This window comes from Podarcis tiliguerta (assembly GCF_965153285.1).
Source record: "Podarcis tiliguerta genome assembly, chromosome: 1".
Classification (NCBI taxonomy): Eukaryota; Metazoa; Chordata; class Lepidosauria; order Squamata; family Lacertidae; genus Podarcis; species Podarcis tiliguerta.
This window is the reverse complement of record NC_139534.1, coordinates 97,612,790-97,638,118: the sequence shown is the minus strand read 5'-3', so window position 1 is coordinate 97,638,118 and position 25,329 is coordinate 97,612,790. Positions and strand designations below refer to the sequence as shown.

The 25,329-nt window shown below is 47.7% G+C and overlaps 1 protein-coding gene and 1 long non-coding RNA gene across 4 annotated transcripts in view; one reads left to right on the top strand and one right to left on the bottom strand.

The window, feature by feature from the left end:
• Positions 1-362: 362 nt before the first annotated feature.
• Positions 363-16,399, bottom strand: LOC310683698. The gene is made up of 2 exons (XR_014514498.1): positions 16,264-16,399; positions 363-711 (listed from the first exon to the last, which is right to left on the bottom strand). It is a non-coding gene; the product is annotated as an uncharacterized lncRNA (long non-coding RNA).
• STXBP6 (syntaxin binding protein 6) overlaps positions 16,296-25,329 on the top strand; it is a 97,427-nt gene continuing 88,393 nt past the window's right edge. The window contains exon 1 of one of the 3 annotated variants that reach the window (XM_083453482.1): positions 16,296-16,695. The gene's annotated coding sequence lies outside the window, so the exon portion shown is untranslated. Of the gene's footprint in view, positions 16,696-16,740; positions 17,529-25,329 lie in introns of those variants that run through there. The other 2 variants (XM_083453483.1, XM_083453484.1) reach the window with 2 other exon arrangements.

Sequence of the window (25,329 nt, the reverse complement as noted above, 5' to 3'; positions counted from 1 at the left end):
CTTAAGACAGCTACATCCAGGACTCCAGCCAGTATCAACAGAAGTAAAGCCTTTAATTATGATAGGTACATGACCTTGGTGTTCCCAGCTTCAGATATTAGTAGATATGGCCTTTCTAACTGTAATGAGTTTTAAATTATTTCTCCAACCAAAAGCTGATACTAAGTTCTAGGATTTTAACTGTGCAACACGATTTCCTCTGATTTCCACTGAGCAGTGTGTTTCATTTTGCTCCCCCCCCCCCGCCCCACTGTGATCAGAGCAGTGCTATTTTTCTAGAAAAAGATGTGCTGGAGTTCACCATGGTCTCCTGGAGTTTGCCCCATTGGCTCCAGCTGAAAAAAAGCACTGGATGTGATCAATTCTGAAAAAGAAAATATATACTTATTACAATAATACTTTTCAATGCTACACCATCACTCATCCAGATAGAGGTGCAAACTTCTATAACTCTGACTGTCAGGCACCTGACAGTCTCTGCAAGCAGGGTAAAGATACAATCTTCAAAGAATGTCTGTAAGCCCCAGCCTTGCGATTCTGGGAGGGCTTCAGGTGAAGTCGTATGGTGTGAGATGTATTATGGTGTTATTCTTTACATGGTGATATTGATAGTCAGTTAGCCAAGAGTCCGCTGCATCAGATTATTTATTTATTGGCTTTCCACCCCTTCCATTCAACAGACTTCCAGGGCACCTTTCAAAGAAGCAAAAACTGCAGTAAAAGCAATTTAAAACAAAACATTAGAAGCAACAAAGGTTTAGAACAGAAGCATAAAAGCAATAAGCAAAGATAAAAACAAATTCAAAGCGGCATGAAAGCAATTGCCGTATTTTTCGCCCTATAGGACGCACTTTTCCCCCCTCCAAAAATGAAGGGGAAATGTGTGTGCTTCTTATGGGGCGAATGCAGGCTTTCGCTGAAGCCTGGAGAGTGAGAGGCGTCGGTGCGCACCGACCCCTCTCACTCTCCAGGCTTCAGGAAGCTATCCGCAAGCCTCGCGCGCCCGGCGGGAGGTCCCACCGGGCACGCAAGGCTTGCGGGCGGCAGCCTGCAGCCCGAAGCATAGGGCGCGCTGCGGAGCATGCCCCGTGTTTCGTGCAGATGTCCGCAAGCCTCGCCCAAAAAAATCTAGGTGCGTCCTATGGGGCGGTGTGTCCTATGGGGCGAAAAATACGGTAACAAAAAAACAAACAGCAAACAACAACAAATCAAGCCAGAAAAAAATAAGAATATGTTTGCCTGGCCCAAAATATAATAGTAGGCCACCAAAAATGTAATAGTAGGCATAAGGTATGCCTTCTTGGCAGCTGTCACTAAGAAGGGCCTGAATTGCACATCATGGTTGAGTGGACATCTGTCATGGATGCTTTAGTTGAGATTCTTGCATTGTAGGGGGTTGAACTAGATCACCCTTGTGATCTACAATTCTATGATACTATGTACTGGAAAGCATATGTGGAAACAGGCAGTACTTCGAGTTCCCTAATCAGAGGCATTTTGATGCATTAAAGGGACTTGGGGCACAGATCCAAATTCGCATTTGAGAATTTCTATATAGAATTGCCTCTGGGCAAATTAAGTTGGAAGACAGCTCACAAATAAGCAACAACCAAGTTTTTAAAATAAAGGGAAATGAGCAGGAGATCCAGGGTCCAGCACAGGGTTTGGCCCTCCTAGGCACCCCCTAAAAATGCTCCTGATATTGTTGTGCAGGTCGGCTCCACAGCACCACCAATGGGCAGGGGCAGAGGAAGGGGTGTGTGGTGAGGGCAGGCTGCCCCGGGTGTCACCACTGAGGGTGACGACAAAATGCTGGGTGGCACTCACCGCAGGGCCTGCAGCACACCCAAGCCATGTGTCTCTCCTGGGAGTGACTTCGTGGCTTGGGCACCCGCAGGCTCCATGCTGCCCCAAACGGCCCGTCCACCACCTCCCCCTCAGCTGTAGGGTGGCTGAGTGGGAGGAGGCAAGCAGACTCCTCGGAGGCCCCATGGAGCATCCTGCCCCGGCTGGCCCCGCCCCCGTGGGCAGCTGGCCCTGCCCATGGGCACAGGGCACGCATGCCGCCCCAGGCGTCCGATTGGCTTGCTCCACCGCTGCCAATAGGGGTGCTATTGATTGGTACACATGTCCATCCCCTTTAACTTTTTTCACGTAACTATTATTGCCTGGCCTGCTTTGAAGCACCTCAGAGCTTAACACTATATGCAGGGCAGAGCAACAGTCAGGTAAAGGGCAGTTAGATGCTTGGAGCATGGGCTTAAGCAACAACTATGACATGACTATTCCTCTTATCTAGCTTTGTTAAAATTATTCCTGAGAATTTTAAAGCACTGCACATTCTTTCTTTGTTTGGAATTGTGGTCTCTCCCCCTTTCTTTCTTTCTTTCTTTCTTTCTTTCTTTCTTATTTATTTATTTTCTTTTATTTAAGGCATTTATATACCACTCAATCATTAGCATTTGGACCTAACTGTATTACAGGAAACAGTAAGCGTAAAGTGTCCCTATCTATTGCTGTCCGACCTGATTTAAGTTTTTCCTTTAGCTCATAATGATTACTTTCTAAGTAGCCTTGTAAAAACCTTACATAACTCAGTAAAGTCAAAATGCCAGACTTAGAAGGTGTGCTTTTAAATACATAATAATGAATAATAAATCACAGGTTTTTGAAAGGTGGCAGCATTTCTGATATACATCAAGGCTCTTGCTGTTCTTATTTCCATTTGGAATTATCATTTTTCTATTTCCTTGGGAGTGAATGCTTTGATAATCTTGAAATGATCTGAAAGAGAGAGAAACTTTATTCTAGATATTAGACAATCAATTAATGTTTTTCTTTGCCCAAAGCTCTGTAGTACACTGAAGTTTTTACCTTACTGTTTACAAGCAGGGATGTTGTTAGGAACTTAACTAGTTGTAGTCCATTGCACTACATGCACAACAGATATGAGTAAATCACACCACAAAGTATATATAGGCTGGTGGGAGGAATCAGTCTACAGTGAATGTGGGTTCTTTGGCCCTCCAAGTGATCTTCAAGCACAAGCCTAACTTAAGTCGAAAGGGCCAGCAGGGTGGAATTTACATTTATCAGGGTCAGGTACTTCCATTCAGCCAGTCATTTGCAATTAGCCTCTCCATGTGGCTAATATAATAATTACTGGATAGTAATTAACAGCAAGGCATGCCAGACAAATGACACATAATTTTATGTTGTGGTTCTCTTGCTTTATTAAAGCACCACACTAGAATTTACATGGTCTGCTCAGGTCTGCGTTTATTACCCAGCACACCAAATGCAGCCCACTAGCCGTGGATTGTGGCCTTTCAAGCACTTGGTAACCCCTCATCTTCCTGCAGTATTAGGCAGGCAGCAAAATCAGCTTTAAATCCAAGATGGGCCTCCACTCAAAACATGGCTGGTGCACTGCCTTCCATTTGTTGGGTTAGAAGCGGTGCTTTTTCTGGGGGGACAGAGGGGTATGCATACCCCTAAACATTTTGTGAATCTCGGTTTGGCCTCATTGAGGGGCAGTATTTCAATATGAGCAGGAAAATGAGAGTACCCCTAAACATTTTTTATTTTTTTTAGAAAACAAGGCATTGGTTAGAAGTCATGGTTCAGGCTATAAACAGGATTGTACTGGCAACTGAAGATGTGCATGAAATCACAACCATGATTTCTGAATTTGTTACACAATCTGAAGTACAGTCATACCTCAGGTTGAAGACACTTTGAATAGAGCACGTTCGAGTTGCGCTCCACGGCAACCCGGAAGTAACGGAGCACGTTAAATCCGGGTTTCGCCGCTTGCGCATGCGCACTCAAAATGACGTCACGCGCATGCACAGAAGCGGCGAAAAGCGACGTGCGCAGATGTGCCGTCGCTAGTTACGTTTGCTTCTAGATGCGAACGGGGCTCCGGAACGGATCCCATTTGTATCTAGAGGTACCACTGTACGATCTAGCTGCTAGCTAAGCCAGGTTTTCCAACAGCTAAAAAAATTACTTTGAAATATCCCACTTTTGGCAATCTGCCAGTTTACCAGATTTCATATACTTCTCCAAATCTTATTTCTCCTCCTCCTCCAGATTTTTAAGTTAGAATCATAGAATCGGAAAGTTGGAAGGGACCCTGAGGGTAATCTAATTCAACCCCCTGCAATGAAGGAATATGCAGGTGGCCAGTATGGGAATCAAACCCACGACCTTGGCGTTATCAGCACCGTGCTCTAACCAGCTGAGCTAACTGAGTCAAATGACTCTGGTTTCCCACAACCCAGAAGTCTATTGTATTACTATATGCCAGTTGTTTTACAGGGTTACGCCAATGTTAAAACTACAGTGAGTGATACACTGGACACATTTTGAGACTGGCCATCAAGCTGAATGGAAGGGGAATTAGACAAATTCATGGAAGACTAAGGTCATTGGTGGGTACTAGTCATGATGACCATATTACCTCCACTATCAAAGGAACAGCAGCAAGAGAATGCTATTGCCCTGCTTGTGATTATCCGTTGTGGAAAACAGGATGCTGGACTCTAGTCGGTCTAATACTGCAATGTTGTTCTTGTGCTCTTCAATTTGCATCCAATATTCAGATTGCTGCTGGGGCATCTCCAGGTAATTCCATTTAAATTTGACTTAGTGTAGTTCTTTGACATTTTGGCGCTGGAAAAGTACTTGCTCTGATTATAAGGGAAGTCCCTGCTGCTGACTATACCCTATCTTTATCTTATCATGACATAAACTGGGAGGAATGTAGTCCTCTCCAAAATGAGGGAACTGGGCAGTGGGACGGTGAGAGAGAGGCTGTCTATTTCATGCACCCTTTGTTCTGGAGGCGGTTGGAGGACGGATGGTGGCTAACAGATTGGGATTGAATCCTGGCAAGACAGAAGTACTGTTTTTTGGGGGGACAGGGGGTGGGCAGGTATGGAGGACTCCCTGTTCCTGAATGGGGTAACTGTGCTCCTGAAGGACCAGGTGTGCAGCCTGGGAGTCATTTTGGACTCACAGCTGTACATGGAGGCACAGGTAAATTTTGTGTCCAGGGCAGCTGTCTACCAGCTCCATCTGGTACACAGGCTGAGACCCTACCTGCTTGGAGACTGTCTCGCCGGAGTGGTGCATGCTCTGGTTATCTCCCGCATGGATTACTGCAAAGCGCTTTACGTGGGGCTACCTTTGAAGGTGACCTAGAAACTACAACTAATCCAGAATGTGGCAGCTAGACTAGTGACTGGGAGCGGCTGCCGAGACCACATAACACCAGTCTTGATAGACCTACACTGGCTCTCTGTACAATTCCAGGCACAATTCAAAGTGTTGATGCCGACCTTTAAAGCCCCAAACGACCTCAGCCCAGTATATCTAAAGGAGCATCTCCTCCCCCATCGTTCAGCCCAGACACTGAGGTCCAGCTCCATGGGCCTTCTAGTGGTTCCCTCACTGTGACACGCGAGGTTACTGGGAACCAGGCAGAGGGCCTTCTCGGTAGTGGCGCCCGCCCTGTGGAACACCCTCCTATCAGATGTCAAGGAAATAAACAACTATCTGACTTTTAGAAGACATCTGAAGGCAGCCGTGTTTAGGGAAGTATTTAATGTTTGGTGTTTTATTGCTTTTTCATCATCATCATCATCAATAATAATATTCTGTTGGGAGCTGCCCAAAGTGGCTGGGGAAACCCAGCCAGATGGTTGGGGGAGTGTGATTGATAAATAAATAAATAAATAAATAAATAAAATATTTTTTTGGTCTTTTTCCTGATCTCTGGCATGCTGTAGTTGCATGCTGCATTTGTACTGATCCCATTCTGATCAGGCAGTTGGACTTGATGACCTCCAATGGTATCCCATTTTAGTCTTTATTATCTGCACATGATGGAAGGGTAAGAATGGGTGCATATGCTTGCTGGCCTCGTCCCTCCATTGCTTCGCTGTTTTGTTCCACAGGGTGAAGGCCTCTGACAGGCAGCATACTGTACTTGTCAGGAGTCTAAACCATGCAGGAAGCCTGCATGACTGAAGCAGGCTGCACACTTTTCACCCTTCACTGTGGAAGCCAGCAGAAAATTGACAGAGGGTGAGACTCATGATTCTGTATAGAGCTCCCATCAATCTACTCTCCTTCCTTTTGAACATACCTGTCAGAGCTGGCTCCGGGTCCCAGCTCACCAAGGACCAACGCTAGCCGATCGTACAGTAACAAAGTCTTTATTGAAGAATAGTCTCCATTTACAAGTCTTAGCGTCCCAGCCCTACGTCTGGACTTTAGACCGGCGAAGCTCTGTCTGGATCTCCGCCCCCTGTGCACCAGTTTAATACTCTAATCTTACTCCACCTCTTCCTTCTCTCTCTCTTCCTCTGGGTCTTACTACCCCCCGGGGTCTCATTCCTCCTGGACTCTTCCGACGCAGAGCTTGACCCCTCTGACTCCTCCCCCTCTCTTCGGCGGGCTTTAGGACCTGGCTCCCTACCCGGGCTGCCCACCTTGCCGCCCTCCTGTACATTTGAACTTGGCGCGCGCGCGCGTTTTACTTTCCGGATGACCGTTTCCTCGCTCCCTGACGAGGGTGTGGTCAGTCCTGCCTCACGTTCTCCCTCTGCCTGCGCGCTCCCTGATCCCGATGCCTTGGACTCCTCCCCCCTACTGCACTCTGGGGGGGACGCTGGCCCGGATTTCCAGCTGCTACTCCCTGAGTCCCCTCCTTCCCGAGGTGTCCCCCTGGGCTCTCCCCTTGCCCTGACCATGGGGGCCTCTTTCTGTGAATCCTCCGAGTCACTGGAGAGACTCAGAGACCTCGGACTACTGTCGCCGCTGACATTTCCTTCCGACTCCTCCCCCTCGCTCTCCGTTTCTTCCCTCTCCTGTGACTCTGCTCCTGAACCCCTGACATCCATCCCCCCCTCGAAGCCCCCCCTTCCCCCCTCCCCTTCCTCCGGCGGGGGTGCTGGGTGCTCCGTCGTTGTGGGGGTGAATGGTGGATACAGTTCGTCCCCCGTGGCGTGCATCCAGTTAGAGAAATCCGGCTCGTCCTCCATGTCTTCGCCGACCTCGTTCTCCTCTGCTTCCATCTCCGTGCCGCCATGCTCGAACCCAACGTCCTCCCCCATCACGTCCATGTCCCTCTCACCCTCGTTCCCCTCTGGGTCCGTTGCCTGCCAAGGGCCCCTCAGCCACCTCTCCTCTCCTCGATTGTCCCACCAAAAGGAGCGGTCTGAGGCAAACCCCGAGGGCGAGCCCTCCGGTGAACGTGTTTCTAATGCTGGTTCTTCGTCCGAGGTGAATCCCTGGAACGTGCTGGTAGAAAGCGTGGGTGTGAAAAGCCAGTCGTCGAAATACTCGGCTGGCATGGGCCTGTGTGGGAACAAGGCATGAAACTCCTCTTTGAGGAGAGGCTCGTCCAGGGCATAGTCCGGCACCCAACTGTTGGCGCTGGCCGGGGTACCTTCCCTTGCGAGAAAATATTCTACTCCCTCTTCCCCCCATCTCGAGTCCAAAATCTCTGTGACCTGGTTGATGGGTTCCCTTCTTGGCGACTCCCTCCTTGGGGGGATCTCCTTATACTGGTCTGGTGCCGTGCCCTGCGCCTGAAATCGGTGAGGTGCTTTGTAGGGCGTGAGCACCGACCTATGGAATACTGGGTGCATTCTGGATCCTTCCGGAAGTGTCAACCGGAAGGCCACCGGATTGATCTGTGTCTCAACTAGGTAAGGTCCTAGCTGCTTATGTCCGAGTTTCTTCTTAGCTAAGGATCTTGTCGGCACTGCGTGGGCCGCTAACCACACCCAGTCTCCCACCTGTATGTCTTCACCAACCCTCCTGTGCTTGTCAGCCTGCAGTTTGTATGCGTGCTTTGCCAGCTCTAACTGCCTCCGAAGCTGCTCGTGAACTTCCTGCAATTCCGCCGCCAAGACTTCCGCTGCCTGTGGCTCCCCCTCCCCCAGTCTCTCTAATCCCGGGAAGGTTCTGGGATGCCTCCCGTTGTTGGCGAAGAACGGCGTCACCCCTGTGGACACGTGCTTCGTGTTGTTGTAAGCGAACTCAGCGAGCGGCAGGTAGTCCACCCATGTCGTCGGCTGTTGATTTGCATAGCATCTCAGGTACTGCTGCATGACGGCGTTGACGCGTTCCGCTTGTCCGTTGGTCTGCGGGTGTCTCGCCGACGCTAGGTTGATCTTGACATTCAGGAAACCCATCAGCTTCTGCCAGAAGCTCGAAATGAACTGGCGCCCCCTGTCGGACAAAATAGACCGTGGCAGTCCATGCACTCTGAAGACGTGGTCTATGAACAGCTTGGCGGTCTGTTCTGCCGTGGCCACCTTCGCGCACGGAATGAAGTGGGCCATTTTAGTGAACATGTCCACCACCACTAGCACTGCCGTTTTACCCCTTGAGCTGGGTAAATCCGTGACAAAGTCCAGGGCCACCCTCTCCCACGGTTCGCTCGGAGTCTGCAGCGGTTCGAGCAGTCCCGCCGGAGGTTTGTGCACTGATTTGGCCCTTTGGCAGGTGTCGCACCTCGAGACGTACTCCGCGACTTCCCCCCGCATCTTGGGCCACCAAAAATCCCTGGCAACAAGGTCTGCCGTCTTCTCCTTGCCAAAGTGCCCGGCGGTGGGTGCGTCGTGTAACTGCTGCAGTACCTTCGCCCGGAGGTCGTCTCCCGGTACATAGAGAGCTCCTCTGCGGATGAGCAAGCCGTCTCGTACTTGGAACTCGTCGTCCTTCACCGTGCCCTTGTGCACCTCCTCCATCTTGGCTTGTGCAAAGGGGTCCCCTTGCAGTGCTCGACGGACCGCCTCCAAGTCCACGGTTGCTGCAGCGCACGCCCACGTTTTCGGAGCGAAAATGTGCTTGGCCGCTGCTGGTGCCGCCTCTGCAAGGTATTGCGGCTTCCTGGACAGTGCATCCGCCATGATGTTGTTGTCGCCTGGGATGTATTCTATCCTGAAGTCGAAATCCGCGAAAAATTCCGCCCATCTGATGTGCCGCTGGTTTAGGAATCTTGCCGTGCGCCAGTACTCCAGGTTCTTATGATCCGTGCGAACCTGCACGGTGTGCTTGGCCCCGACGAGGAAGTGCCGCCACGCCTTGAATGCTGCATGAATGGCCAGCAACTCCCTGTCCCAGATGGTGTAGTTTTGCTCCGACTTGCTGAGCTTCCTAGAGTAGAAGGCACACGGTCTCCAGTCCCCATGCGGGTCCTCTTGCAACAGTACGGCGCCCACGGCTCTGTCTGAGGCGTCTGTTTCAACCCTCAGCGGTTTGCTGGGATTCACATGCAGTAGCTGCCCTTCGGACGAGAAGAGACGCTTAAGGTTCTGAAAGGACTGCTCCGCTTGCTCCGTCCAGATGAACTTCTTCTTCTTAGAGCTGAGCGTGTCCGTAATGGCCGCCGTCTGCATCGCGAACCCCTTGATGAACTTGCGGTAAAAGTTGGCGAACCCCACAAACCGCTGGACCTCCTTCCGATTGCGCGGGCTCTTCCAGTCCAACACTGCGCGAACCTTGGCGCTGTCCATGGCAAGCCCCTTGTCCGACAGCTTGTAGCCCAGGAAATCCACCTCCTTCCTGTCGAACTGGCACTTCTCCAGCTTGGCATACAGTCGATGCTCCTGCAGTCTCTGCAGAACTTCCTTGACGTCTCTCTCGTGGGTCTCCTCAGATTCTGAGAATATCAGGATGTCGTCCAAGAAGCAGACGCATGTCTTGTAGAGGAGACCCGCCAGGACGTGATGCATGAAAGCTTGAAAACAGTGGGCGCCATTTTGTAAACCGAAGGGCATAACTCTGTATTCATATGTGCCCAGGGGCGTGAACATGGCAGTCTTCCACTCGTCTCCTTCCCGTATGCGAATCAGGTTGTACGCCCCTCGCAGATCCAACTTTGTAAAAACGCGTCCTTTCCTCGCCGTCGCCAGCAGGTCATCTATCTTGGGCATGGGAAAGGCCGCGGGCTTGGTCTTTGAATTTAAGAGCCTGAAGTCTACCACAAGTCTTTTTTGGGGCGTGTCCCTTTTCTTCACAAAGAATACAGGACTGCCCCCCGCTGCCTTCGACTCCCGGATGAAACCGCGCTTCAAGTTGAGGTCTATGAACTCCTTGAGCTCCTGCAGCTCGTCCTCAGACATGGAATACAGTTTCCCAGCTGGCAGCGTCGCTCCTGGCAGGAGGTCAATCTTGCAGTCATAGGGCCTGTGGGGAGGCAGCTTCTCCGCTTCCTTCTCGCAGAAAACCTCCAAAAACGCTGCGTACTTGCGCGGCACTGCTTGCAGCGTGCCTAATTGTAGCTGCGTGTCGTCCCCTCCTTCTTCCGGGCTAGGAAGGATGCAATGTTCCGCGCAATAGGAGGAGCCGAAGGTCAGTTGGCGCTGGTACCACGCCAATGCTGGGCTGTGCCTGTGCAGCCAACTCATGCCCAGGACTACAGGCGTGTCCGACAGGTGGGTGACGTTAAAGCTGATGACTTCTCGGTGATTTCCAATCCGCATCACCATTGGTTGCGTTTGTTGTACCACCTGCCCCCCTAACAAGTCTCTGCCATCCACCGTGACAACGTTCAGGGGCAGTGTGGCTGGTAGCAGTGGTATATTGTGCTGCTGAATGAATTCCAGTCCTATAAAGTCAGCGTTGCTGCCGGAGTCAATGGTGATCGGCACCTCCACAGTGCGTCCATTGGGCAGTTGGAGAGACGCTGTAAGCTGCACCACTGGTTTGGGTGGGAGGGGGTCTGTGGGTTGCAAAAGTGCTGGGGATTGTTTCATTGACTTGTCTGGCTGGACCCCAGTGCCTCTTCCTCCAGCCAGACTCCGTCGTTTAACTGTTGCTGCGTTTTCAATTGAGCTGCTTCAGCGACTGTTGCCGAGGCTGCAGTGTGCTTGTGGAGCCTCTGGGGACACTCTTTCGCCATGTGTTGAGCACTGTCGCAGATGTAGCACTTCCTGTTCCCTCTAGGAGGCTTCGTTTTGGCTGCTCCCTGTGTTAGGGCTCTGTTAGCTGACTGAGCCCTGGCACCTCCTATCTCCATCGGCTCTTCTCCCTCTCCCTGCGAGGGTGTGGAGTGCGCACGCGCTGCTTCTCTGGGAAAGAAGGGAGGTGCTCTGGCTGGTGCCCTTCCCCAACGCCCTTCTTCCCTGTTCCAAGGACGTTCTTCCAGATGCACCCCGATCTCCAGAGCCCTCTGGACTACCTGCTGGGTGCTCTTTGGTCTCTCCCCTCTTCCAATCTCCGCTTTTACATCTGCATTCAACCCCTCCCAAAAGAGGTCTCTGACTGGCGCAGAATCTTTTTCCCACCCCAGGGCATGAACCAGTCCGAAAAATCGAGTATGGTACTGCCGCACGCTGGCTTTGCCTTGTTTAAGTCCATGTATGTCCCTCCTGGCAATATCGACGTCTACCTTTGATAAAAAGCATGAGTCCATTGCTTTAATAAAAGCCTTCGCATCTTGGAGCGCTGGATCATTGTCCCTCCATAGATTCCGCAGCCACGTTTTGGCTTCCCCATGCAAATGGGACAGGATAAACCCCACTCTCTCTCTCTCATCTCTAAAGTCTTTGTCAAGGAGATCCAGCGCAAACAGCAGGTCTGCTCTGAAGTTGGGGTACTGCTGCAAACTCCCGTCGAAATGCGATACAAGGCTGCCTCCCCTCCTCCCCAAGCCAATGCCTTCTGCCTTGGATCCCGTTTGCCCCTGTTTAGAAAGCACGTCCAACCTGGCCTGGAGATCCCGGCAGGAGGTAACCATTTCCTCCTCTCTCTTCCTGGATGCAATTACCTCCGTGCTGAGGTGCGTCACCGCTTCTTGCAGGGCTTTTATCTGCTCTTCCGTCGTCATCTTGCCTGAGTTTTGTGAGCTCTGTAAGCACCCCTCCTCTGTCCTCGCTGCGTCGACTCACGTGGCGAGGTTCTTGGTGCCAAAACTTTAAAATCTGTGAGACAGAGCTTACTGTCAGAGCTGGCTCCGGGTCCCAGCTCACCAAGGACCAACGCTAGCCGATCGTACAGTAACAAAGTCTTTATTGAAGAATAGTCTCCATTTACAAGTCTTAGCGTCCCAGCCCTACGTCTGGACTTTAGACCGGCGAAGCTCTGTCTGGATCTCCGCCCCCTGTGCACCAGTTTAATACTCTAATCTTACTCCACCTCTTCCTTCTCTCTCTCTTCCTCTGGGTCTTACTACCCCCCGGGGTCTCATTCCTCCTGGACTCTTCCGACGCAGAGCTTGACCCCTCTGACTCCTCCCCCTCTCTTCGGCGGGCTTTAGGACCTGGCTCCCTACCCGGGCTGCCCACCTTGCCGCCCTCCTGTACATTTGAACTTGGCGCGCGCGCGCGTTTTACTTTCCGGATGACCGTTTCCTCGCTCCCTGACGAGGGTGTGGTCAGTCCTGCCTCACGTTCTCCCTCTGCCTGCGCGCTCCCTGATCCCGATGCCTTGGACTCCTCCCCCCTACTGCACTCTGGGGGGGACGCTGGCCCGGATTTCCAGCTGCTACTCCCTGAGTCCCCTCCTTCCCGAGGTGTCCCCCTGGGCTCTCCCCTTGCCCTGACCATGGGGGCCTCTTTCTGTGAATCCTCCGAGTCACTGGAGAGACTCAGAGACCTCGGACTACTGTCGCCGCTGACATTTCCTTCCGACTCCTCCCCCTCGCTCTCCGTTTCTTCCCTCTCCTGTGACTCTGCTCCTGAACCCCTGACAATACCTTTAAACATTCACTCTCTGAACCCGGAAAGGGCACACTTGTCCTGTTCACCCAAATAGTACCACACTGGAAGATCAAGGCTGCAGCCTTGTGTGAGGGCATTGATGCACATGCCAGTTAAAAAAAGCACCCCAAACCCAAGCTTGTCCTGAAGTGTATCTTTGGTAATAGTTGTGCATTATTACACCAAAAGGGGGGAAAGGCATGGTTCCCCCCCCCCCAACACACTTCAGATCTAACATAAAGGTTTTGGAAGGCACTTCCATCTTGGCTTGGGCATTTAAGATTACTGGTACCTGTGTATGGGTGTTACCCCCTCTTACAAATAGACTCCTGGCTGTCATGGTTCTCTAGCCATATTTTGTCTGCTGCATGTAGAAATACCAAGAATGCAGCTTTCCCCAGCATTAAGCCTTCATCTAGGAAAACACTGGACATACTGGATTAGGTACCCCACCACAGTTGCCAAAGGCCCAAGAGACATGACAGGGGAAAACCAAGACACAATAAATAGGTGGAGAATTTTCTTGAATAGTGCTTTCTTTTATACTCTGTGGGTAGTTCCAAGGAATGCAATCGAGTATAAAAACGGTGTCCTTGGTATATTAAGATTCTTGCTGATACTGGAATCTACTGAAGTGTCTGTCTTCTATTTTATGATGCTGTCAGACCAGATTCCCTTGACTGAATAGCAGTCTTGTTTTACATGGCTGCTTATTTGCTACTGACTCTGATATAAAATTCCACAACAAAGAACATGCTATGCTCTCTGCAGCACTACCATTTGTTTGTGGATATGCCTTTTCTGAAAAGTCACAAGCCCACTGTGAAAAAAGAAAAAGAAACTCCTGTGAACCTGAAGAAATGATGTAATAGCTGAAGTAAATTTGCACAGCAAACATCATTTTCATCATGGGCGTTGGCCTTTATCCAATAAATTTATTCCCATTTGTGGGGATATGTGAAACAGCCCAAGTATGTTTACAATACAGTTTGGTGACCCGCATCTATTTGAAAGTATATGCTACTGAGTTCAGTGGCACTTAATCCTAGGTTAATGAGTATAGGATTGCAGCTTTAGACATGTGCATGCCTAAATTTGGATGGATCATGCCTAAAAATATGTATTATTGTGAAAAGTAGAAAATCCTAAGAATTTTTAAAGTATTACACAGTAATAGAGGGAACTTTAAATTAAGTGCTTGAATCAGATTGTGTTGTGACATTTTTAGTGTGATCTTTTTATTGTGATGTCCAGTATGCCCTGAACTCCTGGAATAAAAATCCAAAGCAAGAAACATTCATTGCTTAAGCTTGCTTTGTCAGGTGATCTACCAATGGAGAAACTTTGGTAGACAAAGAGCAAACTACAAAGTGATATAGCCCTTCACAACTTGGTAGTTGTTGTTCTGCCATCTTAAGGGTGCAGTGGGAAAAAAATAGTACAGGCATTCCCCCCCCCCCCCATTTTAACAAAATTTACGGTATACTGTATAGTGCTTGCCTGTAAGAAAACCTCAAAGCAGTTTACAAAAATATAATCACTTTGAATGTTTTTTAATGCTGCCGTTTGCAACTCTAACACTGTTAGGTACCGTACTTCTTATCACTGCAGCAATTTTTCTATACTAAGTTCTGAATGGTTGCTTTTTGAATGCGATTTCAGTATTTTAATAAGACTATGCTAAAAAAAAAATCTGCCTCCTTTTCCCTTTATTGCACCATCAAAACCAATTACGTACATATTGAGGTTAACTGTCCTGAAAAAACCACAGTCCAAAATATCAAATACTAACCTCAGTTACGAAATTCAGTAGCCGGATTAGTCAGTTTAATGTGTGTGTTTGTAACCCTGAGAGTGAATAACCTGCCTTACCTTGTACTTACGTCCTTATCTGTAAATTACTGCTTCCTTACCATACAGGAGTGTTAAGAGATAAACACTTTCCCCTTTTATTCTAAAAGCAGCTTTAGAACAGTCCTTTCAGAAGAGAGCAGTGTACACAGAATATAGCACTTTGGATAAAGGTGGATGGCTCTATGGAGCTTCCAAAAATTTATGTATAGGGCTGGTTTGTAAAGTCCTGTACACTACAACTGAATTCCATTAAACAGTGAAGTGGCCTACTGACACCAATGGGGAAATTTGCTATTAACTTCACCAGAGTGCGAGTGATGAGGCAGTGAAAGGGCTAAGACAGCTGTTTGCAACTCTGCCTTCTTAGTGAGCCTGTCCAGAAAGTATGACAAAGATATGGAAATAGGAGCAACATTGCCATCTCTTACTTGCATGGCTCCCATTCCCACCTAGCAGAGCCCAGGGGAGGTGGTACAGTCTTTTTATATATATATGGGTGGCTTCCCATCAGTCTCTTCCCAGCAACTTCCCAGCCTCAGTTCAAGGTCTTAAGAAGTAATGATGCCACTCTGTTTTGTTTTAGTTAAGGACAGGGGTGGCAGTGGCGGCAGGTTGTGCCCGACACACATCAAGGGGGGAGCTCAGTGCCATGCATGGTTTGTTACACACATGCATGGCGGTGGAGGGGCCCAGAGGCTGCTCAATGGGGATCTTGGGGGGGGGGGTGTGCACCTGGGGCAACAGCCTCCCTGGTACCCTCCATGCTAAGCCACTGGGGCGATGTGGAAGGCTGGCTAGCCCATGAGGCACCTGCTGGAGAGCTCTTGTGAGATCTTCCTGTCACTGCTTCGCCTTGCTTCTCCAGCGATGTGGGAGGGGGCACTCATAGTTCTCTGGCACCACTGTGGGTGCCTCCTGCCGCCAGAGAAGCAAGAAGAAGCTGCCTTTGACAGGACCAGTGGTCTGGAAACTAAGCCTTATGAGGAGCACTTGAAGGAGCTGGGTATGTTTAGCCTGGAAAAGAGAAGAAGGTATGTAAGCCGTCTTCAAATATCTTAAGGACTGTCACATGGAAGAGAGAAGAAGCTTGTTTTCTCCTGCTCTGGAGGGTAGGACTCGAACCAATGGCTTTGACTTGCAAGAAAGGAGATTCCGACTAAACATTCAGAAAAACTTTCTGACAGTAAGAGCTGTTCAGCAGTGGAACAGACTCATGAGAGGTGGTGGACTCACATTTCTTGGAGGTTTTTAAGCAGAAGTTGTATGGCCACCTGTCATAGATGCTTCAGCTGAGATTCCTGCATTGCTGGGGGTTGGACTAGATGGCCCTTGGAGTCCCTTCCAACTCTGAGATTCTATGATTCCTGTTTTGCCTCAGGTGGTGGAATGTGTTGGGCCGTCCCTGACCAGAACCAAAAACCAGAAGCGTTGTTTTGGGTGACATTCCTCTGTGCTCCTATTTCCTTCCTCCTCTTTCTGTACCTACTTCTCTTAACCCTTTCCCTTCTTCTATTCCTTGTTGTTATTGTTCCCCGCCTACCCCCGCCATCCCCTTGTATAATCCTTTCCGCTCTCCAAAATTTTTGCTCCCAGAGCTAAACTCCCAAGTGTTCCTGCCTGGGCAGGAAGTCCGCCTACCTACCTACTTACCTACCTGCCGACTCCTTTTGCAGGGCGCTTTCCTTACCTGAACTCCAGCCGGCGACGTGGTCACATGGGCCCCGGCCGAGAAGGCGGGCGGGTGCGTTGCATTTAGGAGCGGCAAAGCTCCGAGCCGCCCTCTCGCCATTGGCCCCTGCCCGGGCACGTGGCGCTCCCCTCCCGCCTCTGGCTCACAGCTGGGTGGCCTCGCCGCCGCCGCCGCCGCGCTGCTCCTGGCGGCGAAGCAAAGCAGCCGGAGAGCCGCTCCAGTGAAGAGCCTGACGGGGCAGCCGGAGAGTTTGTGTTGCCCGCGCGCCGTCGTTCCCCGCGAGGAGCCTGAGTGCGCGGGGCGCCTCGCCTGTAGCTTCGCCCGGCAGCTCCCAGTCAGCGCGGGAGCCCTTTCGCGTTCCCACCCCGCGCTTAGAAAAAGCCAAGCCGGGGAAGAAGGCGGCTTGAAGGACCGGGCAGCGGCGGGAAGGTAGGTCCCAGTCCGTGCAGGGAGCTGCAACTTCCAGCTGCCGCCTCCTTCTCCTTCTTCTCAGGCGCAGCAGGGGCCGCCCTGCCTTGGCCGCCTGCCGCAGTAGTTCTTCGGAGCGTCCCTCGCGCTTTTCCCGCGCCGAAGTTGTGGGTCGCTTCGGAAGAACTGCGGCGTCTGAGAGGAGCTGGCCACCGGGGAGAGGCGCCGCGCCCCTTCCCGCCGCTTCTCCCTTCGCCTTCTGGAGCCCAGTTAACCATAAGCCCGAAGAGCAGGAGGAGGAGGAGGAGAAAGAGGAGGTGGACTCTCCATTTGGCGCTGCCGAGAAGGAGCGCCTTGCGTCCGGCTCTGGTGGTGCTGGAGGAGGCTCGCCCCGTCCAGCCTCCTCTCTTTGCGCCATGAGGCGAGAGAGAGAAGACTTGCTTGGGATGGTTCGGCTTTATACAGCTGGAAGCGTGCTTTGCGGGTGGGGTGCGCGCGCCTAAAATGGTCCCGCTGGCGCGATTTCGTGGGCGAGGTTTGGATCAGGATCGAGACGCATTCCAGAGCTTTTCAGGCTGTAGTAGTTGTTGTTAGGTGTGTGTATCTGCTGTCAGAAAAAGAAAGGAAAAGTTCGGCGGGCTGGCCGAGTTTCCCAGCGACTTCTAGGGACGTTGGAAAGGGTTTCGCTTCCTGGTGCGTAAAACGGGGGGCGGGGAGGCGGGAGGGAACTCGAACCCGGGAGATCGGGGCTGGCCCGGCTCCATTTTCCTGGGGCCAAATCGGCGAGGCTTTCGTATGGAATCCGGCCACTCTGTTCATTCCTGGCCGGAGGGGGTGTGCCGCTGGAGCCAAAGGTACACAGAGCAGGCTTCTTAACCCTTTCCTGATCTTTGCTCAGTTAAGCAGAAAGTTGCTGGGGTTGGGGAGCTTGCCCGTGGGAGCGTTACTCAACTCTTGGAAGAAGTTGCATTTCGTTTTGGTCGACATCCCCCGCATGTGTTTTGTCCCTCCACAGTCGAATGCATTAGTCAGATGCTGGACTTGCAGCTTAGAAGACAGTTGGGAATTGGTCCAAGAAATTCTTATGCAGTCTAGAAATGGATGCTCTCCCCCAGTGCTTAGATTATTCGATGTTTTGCTCCTTGCTGTCAAGCCAAAGATACTGAGGACGTTTGTAAGCAATTAAGTAGATATGTTGGGGTCTAAATATACAGATAGCCTGGTGCTGGTCATCTTAAATCCCACAGAGTTCATTTAATTTTGTGTTTAGGATTGTAGCTCTGTAGGATATATTGACTGAAGCTGATAATGTTACCACACTTAATATTTTTTCATTGCATGTGCTTTGAATAACACAGCTACAAATCCAGCATGGATATTTTTTAAGAGCTAAAGAGTATGCTTAAAGTGGAGCAAAAGTCTATGCTTTTAGCTAAACATACATTTAATTAAAACATACAAACCTTCATTTATCTCTTGCCCTGTTCCATTAAAAACAAAATTTTCTTCATGTGTATCTCTCTGACTTCTTATACCATCTGTTTATTTTTGAGACCCAAGCAAGTTGCTGTCATATTTTTTTAGCTCATATAGCAGCAAACCAATGTACCTTTGCCATTCAAGTAAATACTTAAGACTCTCATTGGAGTTCTGGTTGGTGACAAGAATGATTCCGGCATGTATTCTGAAATATTGTTCTGCTTCATTGTGAAGAATGGGCCTCTAGTGCACCATCCTGATTTTCTTCAATAAGGCATAGAAGCATTTCTTACAGTAGTCACCTTTTAGGTACTTGTAAGTAGGAAGAGTAGCATTAAGAATAGAAGTGTAAGAACTATGTTGGACCTTCAGAACACCCAGGAGCTTTCATTTGCATGGTCTCTTCCATTTTCCTATATTGCCTTCTGTTTTGTGCTGCTTTAGGAGGTTTAAAACTGTCTTGCAACTCTAACCTCCTTTTATTCCCTTTTTGTGATATAATTGCCCCCCTGACAGAAACACAACTATGAAGCTATTTTCTAAAAGGAAGGTGACCTTTCCCCTTCTCTTTGGTTCATTGGCTGTTTGGAGTAAAAGGGAAGTGTTTTGAAGAGTTGGGAAGTTGTATCTTGGAGTTCAAAGGAGATCCACTAAAAGCTCAGGAAAAAGCCCCTTTTCAATTAACTGAATTGTTGACATAATTGGAGCTTAGCCTAAACTGAGCAAAACTTTTGGCAGGGAAGCATTATTTATATTAGCTGGCTACACCTCTCACAACATGTGGACTTAAATATAAAAAGGAAATTATTGGATTGGGAATTCCTTTTATTTTCACTTTGTACTGTGGCATGGCACATTAATTTCAGTAAGAGAAGTTATTAAGGAACAAGATCTCATGATGCGAACTTGATATTTTCTACGTAAGCTATTTTTCTGTTAATGCAGAAGATTGGTAGAACGTGATTTTTGGCTTCCCAGATTTTCAGAAACTCTTGGTTTGTGTGATGAGGGCAATACACATTGGTGTGACTGAGGTGCATATTTTTAGTTTGTGCATTTTCTTCTCCACTTACCCATCTCGGTGTTCTTTGATTAACCAGTATACTCTGAACTTTGGGGTGTGTTGTTTGTTTGAAATATCATTGTGGATAATGGCAATTAAAATGCAAGAAAACTTGCATCATAACCCCCTGTTGGTTTTGTGGCGTCTGTCGCCTTTCACCTCTGCTCCTCTCAGCCCAGGCTTCATTGCAGTGCATCTTTTGTTGCTGTTTTAAAAAATACACACACAGACTCACCCAATTTTAATGGCTTTATTTGTTAGTTGTCCTAGCTTTCTAACTAGTCTCCTGTGTGTTTCCAGCCATATTGCCTAGATATTGCTGTATTCACCCTGTTTACTGAACCAAAGGAGTAGGATTATGACAGGTTGCTAGAAGTGCTTGAAGTTTTTGCTAAATGTAGCTGAGAAGCAACCTATCTATAGGGCAGGCATAGGCAAACTCGGCCCTCCAGATGTTTGGGGACTACAGTTCCCATCATCCCTGTTAGCTAGGGGTCATGGGAGTTGTAGTCCCAAAATAATCTGGAGAGACGAGTTTGCCTATGCTTGCTATAGGGTCATATCTTATTGTACATTCTTGTTAAGATGCTAATGGGCCATTAAAATTTTATTTTAACTTACAAATGATGCATCTGTGTCACTAAGGCATCCAGGTATGCAGAAACCACTGCTTTGTTTCTGGGTGGGCCTGTTTCACTTCCAAACTGCTAGACTTGGGACCACCCACTATGATACTTGGCATTTGCTTTTGGGTGTTTAAAGTGTTTCACATATGTCATCTTCATGCAATCCTTATGTCAACCCTGTAACATAGGCCAGTGTTATCCCCATATTGCAGGTGGAGAGCACTGAATCTGAGAGAGTCCTAAGGCCGCTTAACTGAATTTTAGCTTCGCAGCCACTACCCAAAAATCATAACCTTATTTATAAGTCACACATTTCAAGTAGCTTTCTTTGTGCTCTTGATTAGAGAAATGACTGCAATTCATGTACACTGTAGCCTTTGGGATCAGTTAGTATCTTAGCACTACTCACAAATGTCACCTACTGCCTCCTGAATAAAAGAAGTAAAAAAGTAGATTAAGTTAGCTCAAATACAGTTGACAGTAAACTGTCATGTTCCAAATAAATCTCTAGGCCCATGGAAAGTAAACAGAAAAAGGCACAAATGTTTGCACATTAAGCAAACCTACTATACCAGTTACAATATGAAACAGGATCAGGCATATGTATCTTCCTGTGATGCCATAGTCTCTAGCATGATTTATACTCCAGTAGGGTGGATGCCCTTGTGATTTCCTGTCCTCTGAAGTTTGCAAGGAATGTTAATTAGCTTTAATTTCTTTGGGAATGTCTCATGCAGTGCAGTCTCTGAATCCTCACCAGTCTAACTATTGATATAACAAAAGCACATTGACTGTAAATGTTCAGCTGGAGGGGCTTGCTTCCTTACTATAATGTACTGAGCAAACATCCTTGTTTGAGCAGTGTGATTTTAGTGTGACATTCTCCAGTGTTCCATATATTTCTGGCCAGCAATAGGCTTGTATTTTTGGATTGTGCAAGAGTTGAAGGTCCAAGAGCATTGATAACCCCTTTCTCTGAGCTGAGACACAGGCAAGGCATTCTCTGTAATCTGTTCCAACATGACAGCAACATAAGGAAAGCTTGGCATGCTCCCTTTAACAGTCACCTTGCCTCTCATTCTGAAACACAGACAAAAGGCTGGTAGAAAGTGTCTGATGCCTAAAGTAAGGTCAACGTCCTTGAGAGCAGAAGCTGTGTTAGGAGCTGGATAGATAACTGGTGGTCCAGAGTCTCCCTATATTTAAACCAAATGATTGGTTGCTAGAACTTTTTGTTATGTCACTGGATTGTATGGTTCTTACATGATGACACCAAGAGCTAATGATGAGGCCTTTTGGTTTGCAAGAGGGACTTTAAGGTGGACACTTAAGAAGGTCAAAAGTATAATGAATATGTTTTAAATTAAAATTTTGCATAGATTTTCACCAGGCTTCCACCTGGTATTCCAAATAGCTTTCTCCCCCATTTCCTCATCACTTTGTTTTCTGTTGCACCACTTGATTTTTTATTGCAGTCATTCGCACACCCCTGCCAAATCTGCCCCCCTTCTTCCAATCTTGCCATTACTGAAATGTTTTTGGAGCCACTGATAATGGCCTTCCTTTCATACATTTATAGCCCTACATAATACTAGCTGAAGGCAAATGTTTTCCATGTTTCTTGCTGATTCTGTGTATGCTAACTGTCCAATTTCCTGTTACGTGGGATGTGATGATGACCTTAACTCAACATCCTCAATACCTTTAGCCCCTTCAGGTTAACATGAAGAGCACAAATCACAGTACACGAAGGTACAATTTCTCCAGTGTAACTTACGCAGTCAGTCAACAGTCACATTTGTTTTCAAAAGGAGAAACATCCCCCCAAATGAGGAGATTGGTAAAAAGGAAGTTGAAAGGCAAAATCAAGAGGGTCAGATCACTCCAAAATGGCTTGAAAGTTGTTTGAAAAGACAAATAGCTGGGATAGCTCAGTTGGTAAGCATGAGGCTCTTAATCTCAGGGTTGTGGGTTCGAGTCCACATTGGACAAAAGATTCCTGCATTGCAGGGGGTTGGAGTGTTTGACTCTCGTGGTCCCTTCCAACTCTACAATTCTGCAATATTAGTTCAACTGGAATACATGTGGCAGATAAGGAGAGGTACCACAAAAGCCAAGAGGGTGAGAGTGTGGTTCACAAGCAGAGTTAAGGAAGCTATTGGAGGCAATAAGGCTTCTTTAAAAAGTAAGGCAGGGGGAATCTTGTCCAAATGAAGAGAACAAAAATAAAGTTCAAGCCAGACAATAAGGTGTACTAAAAGAATAAGAGAAGCACATTTCTTAAAACATGAAGACCACCACCAACAAGATATCTAAATATAATAGTAGCAAAGGCCTCTTTAGGGAGGCTTTGGACCCTTTAATGACAAAGGAGTCATTAGTGTGCTTAAGGAGGTTGCAGAGAAGCGGAATGCAATCTTTGCATCTGTCATCACAGAGGAAGATATAGAGTACACCCCTGAACTTTTGAAAGAGGGTAATCTGAGGGACTGAGGCAGATAGTGGTAGAAGAGATGATCTGATATCTCAGCCAAATAAGACAAAATACAGTATTTCAGATCTCCAGGTCTGGATAGCATCCACCTGAGAGTTCTGAAAGAACTCAAATATGAAATTGATTATCTTCTACCAAAAATATGTAACTTGTTCCTCAGGTGAGCCTCCATACCTGAGGACTGGAAGATAGTCAATGTATTACCATTTTTTAAAAAATGGATCTGGGGTAGAAGACCCTGGAAATCACAGACTAGTTAGCTTATCATCTGTCCTGGGTAAACTGGTGGGAAAGCATTGTTATGGATAAAATAACCAAGCATATAGAAGAACAAGCCTTGTTGAAGCAGAGCTAGCATGGCTTCTGTAAGGGCGAGACCTGTGTCATGAATCTTTGAGAATGTCAACAAGCTTATAGACAGAGGTGATTCAGTTGACATAGTTGACAAAGTATCTCACAAAAGGCTCCTGAGTAAGCTTATCAATCATGGAAAAAGAGGAGATGTGCTCTTGTGGATCAGGACTTGGTTAAATAGTAAGCAGTCAGTGGGAATAAATGGACTGTTCTCTGAATGGAGAGGTGTAGAAAGTGGAGTCCACCAAGGACTCTAGAACTGGTAGACATCCAATGGAGCTAATTGTGGAAATGTTCAGAATAGATAAAGGGAAGTTCTCCTTCATTTAATGCATAGTTAAACTATGGAACTTGCTCCCATAATACCTCTATCACCCCTATTATACGCCCATAAATATCATTCTAGAGATGTTTTCCTCAACTTTAGATGATACGGGTCTATGGGGAAGGCTGGCTGGCTGAGGCCAGGAGATTTTTCTGCTCGCCTTCCAGATACTTCATAAGGATTATTTTCCCACTGTCTCTGTAGTCAGCCATGTTTGGTAGCAGCAGAAAGTAAAAGAAAGGGCACCTGGTACAGAAAATGGAATGTGCCCCCCCCCCCGATGTTCGGTGTATTTTGGGATGAACAGTATGACGTAGGAGCAGTGTTTATAAAGGACACAGAGTCTTGCTTTGGGGGGCAGTAAGAACTTATTTTCGTAGAAGGACAAAACCCAGCACTAATTTGAAAAAGCTCCAATAAATCCAGGAAATATTTGCTGCCAAAATGCTCTCAGGAAATATTGGATCGGTCTTTCCATTATCCCCTTAGCACATGTAAACAAAAAAGCTTGGCTTTACAACATCATCAAATAAACTAAGTCTCTTTTATTGTTCCACTGCAGTGAGAAAGAAGGAGAGATAAAAACCTGGGGGAGTTGATGCATGTTTTCTCAGATGGTGTACTTTAGTTTTGTACTTGTTGCGCCACATAATACGTGAATTTCTTTTTCATATAATTGTTCGCAAAGTTCTGTTTGATTTAAGACTTAAGCAGTGAATAGGCTCTTTAGTCTTCCTTGTCTGGGCTGATTGAGCATTTAAAATTGATACTGCTGGTAGCTGGAAGATGTGGAAATTGATTATAGAAACATATGCACACACCTACCTTTGAAGATCAAAATTATTATTGAGATTAAGGCTTTTAAAAATATTTGATTGGAATACTATAAAGTGAATTTTACATTCATATTTTGTTGATCCAAATGTGCATATAGTCAAATCTGCTAGAAGTTGTTGGGATTTAAAACTTTGGACTCCATTACATATTTGTTTTTTTTACTAGGTTTTGAAGTGTTGTTCTTTTGGCTCACCCTTCAAGCTCCCTTTTCTTTAGTCTGAGGAAGGGTAGGAGAAAAAGCTACAGGAAATATTTTCACATTGTTTTGCCAGTGACCTCTTCTTCACAATGCTATTGGGTCTGTCTAAAAGCACGGCATGGGTGTGGAGACCAGCAGTAACCTGTCGAGAGTGGTGGGGCTAGATTGAATGGAGTTTACCACACGTACACTGCACACTTGCCTATTCGTCTCCAGGGTCAAGCTATGTTAAATTAATTGTTACAAGTAAATTAAAGTCAAGTAAAAACCCATCTGTCTAAAAATTTCCCTCCATGCCCTCCCTCATGCTTCCTGGAGTTAAACTAAAGCTGCAATCTTACTTAACATTGCTAGGCAGCAAGTCCTCTGAACACTGTGAGGTTTATTTCCAATAAAACGTGCATAGGATTGTGCTGTCAGTTGTGATGCACTACAGCCACTCAGATATAACCATACCTTTCCTACAAAACTGATAAAGGCTCTACAGTGGTACCTCAGGTTACATACGCTTCAGGTTACAGACTCCGCTAACCCAGAAATAGTGCTTCAGGTTAAGAACTTTGCTTCGGGATGAGAACAGAAATCGTGCTCCGGCGGTGCAGCAGCAGTGGGAGGCCCCATTAGCTAAAGTGGTGCTTCAGGTTAAGAACAGTTTCAGGTTAAGTACGGACCTCCAGAACGAATTAAGTACTTAACCTGAGGTACCACTGTAGTTGGTTTTTAGTGCTGCTTAGGCCCATGTATTTCTCATGATTCTCCTCTCCCACCCCCCAAGAAATAAATACAGGGCAGTCACAGATGGCATAGAGGTGGAGAAGGACCTGCTTAACCCTTTCCCTACTAGCCATTTATTTTTTCACTCAAAATTCCCCCGTGGATTCCCAAGTATTGTGGGAAAATATACAAAGTTGTGGACCCCTTATGCTTTTCCCTGCACAGGTGGGAAAACCAGAGACGGGGAATAGCTGAAAGGTTTAAGCATCCCCTCTCCCACTTGTCCTCATCCTTTAACTCATTCATATCTGCATTCCAATGGTGTGGCTTTTTAAGAAGCCTTTCCTGTACTAGGAGCATAGGAAGCTGCCTTATATGAGTCAGGCCTTTGGTACATCTAGCTCAGTGTTGACCATGGTGACTGGCAGAGACTCTCCAGAGCAGATGTGGTTCTCTCCCAGCCCTACCTGAAGATGCCAGGGGCTGACTCTGGGACCTTGTGTGCATGCAAAGTGGATTTTCCTGATGCCCTAGAGAGCAATGGAGTTTAGCACAGCGCAACCT